Raw genomic sequence first — 1,557 nt, forward strand, 5'->3', positions numbered from 1 at the left:
GGGGGGGACAACGCGCTCCACAGAATGTGCGGGGGAGACAATGTGCTCCACAGAATGTGTGTGGGGGGGGGGACACTGTTCTCTACAGAATGTGTGGGGGGACAATGCGCTCCACAGAATGTGCGGGTGGGCAACGCGCTCCACAGAATGTGTGGGGGTGATACAACGTGCACAGAATGTGCAGGGGGGGACAGAATGCTCCACAGAATGAGCAGGAGGGACAACGCACTCCACAGATGGTGCGGGGGAGATAAAGCGCTCCACAGAATGTGCGGGGGGAGGGGCAACATGCTCCACAGAATGTGCAGGGCAGACACTGCTCCACAGAATGTGCAGGGCAGACACTGCTCCACAGAATGTGCGGGGGGGACACTTTATCTACAGAATGTGCGGGGGGGCAACGCGCTCCACAGAATGTGCGGGGGGGGGCAACGGGCTCCACAGAATGTGCGGGGGGGCAACGGGCTTCACAGAATGTGCGAGGGGGGGCAACGCGCTCCACAGAATGTGCGGAGGGGGAAACGCGCTCCACAGAATGTGCGGGGGACAACGAGCTCCACAGAATGTGCGGGTAGTGATACAACATGTTCCACAGAATGTACAGGGGGGGACAACATGCTCCATAAAATGAGCAGGAGGGACAACGCGCTCCACAGACGGTGCTGGGGAGATAAAGCGCTCCACAGAAAATGCGGGGGGAGGGACAACATGCTCCACAGAATGAGCGAGGGGACAACGTGCTCGAGAAAATGTGGGGGGGAGACAACGCGCTCCACAGATGGTGCGGGGGAGATAAATCGCTCCACAGAATGTGCGGGTGGGCAACGCGCTCCACAGAATGTGCGGGTGGGCAACGCGCTCCACAGAATGTGCGGGTGGGCAACGCGCTCCACAGAATGTGCGGGTGGGCAACACGCTCCACAGAATGTGCGGGGGTGATACGTGTTCCACAGAATGTGCAGGGGGGACAACATGCTCCACAGAATGAGCGGGAGGGACAACGCACTCCACAGATGGTGCGGGGGAGATAAAGCGCTCCACAGAATGTGCGGGGGAGGGGCAACGTGGTCCACAGAATGTGCGGGGGTGGACAACATGCTTCACAGAATGAGCGAGGGGAAAACATGCTCGACAAAATGTGGGGGGGGGACAACGCACTCCACAGACGGTGTGGGGGAAATAAAGCGCTCCACAGAATGTGCGGGGGGAGGGACAACGTGCTCCACAGAATGTGCGAGGGGGACAACGTGCTCCACAGAATGTGCGGAGGACAACGTGCTCCACAGAATGTGCGGGGGGGACAACGCGCTCCACAGAATGAGGGGGTGAGAAAATGCGCTCCACAGAATGTGCGTTGGGACAACGCGCTCCACAGAATGTGCGGGGGGGAGGGACAACGTGCTCCACAGAATGTGCGGGGGTGGGAGGGACAATGTGCTCCACAAAATGTGGAGGGGAGAATAAAGCTGGGTACACACGGCAAATTTTTCTCGCCCGATAATCGGTATCGGCCAATTATCGGGCGAAAATCTGCCGTGTGTACAGTCGGTCGTCGTC

At 59.2% G+C, this 1,557-nt stretch overlaps 2 protein-coding genes across 4 annotated transcripts in view; one reads left to right on the forward strand and one right to left on the reverse strand.

Annotated features, from left to right (window-relative positions):
* The window catches only part of LOC140338903 (uncharacterized), a 191,931-nt gene that overhangs the window by 81,325 nt on the left and 109,049 nt on the right, over positions 1-1,557 (forward strand). The gene's annotated exons all lie outside the window — the stretch shown is intronic.
* LOC140338981 (uncharacterized) overlaps positions 1-1,557 on the reverse strand; it is a 138,715-nt gene that overhangs the window by 39,342 nt on the left and 97,816 nt on the right. The window lies entirely within an intron of this gene.

Source organism: Pyxicephalus adspersus, chromosome 10, assembly GCF_032062135.1.
Source record: "Pyxicephalus adspersus chromosome 10, UCB_Pads_2.0, whole genome shotgun sequence".
Taxonomy (NCBI): domain Eukaryota; kingdom Metazoa; phylum Chordata; class Amphibia; order Anura; family Pyxicephalidae; genus Pyxicephalus; species Pyxicephalus adspersus.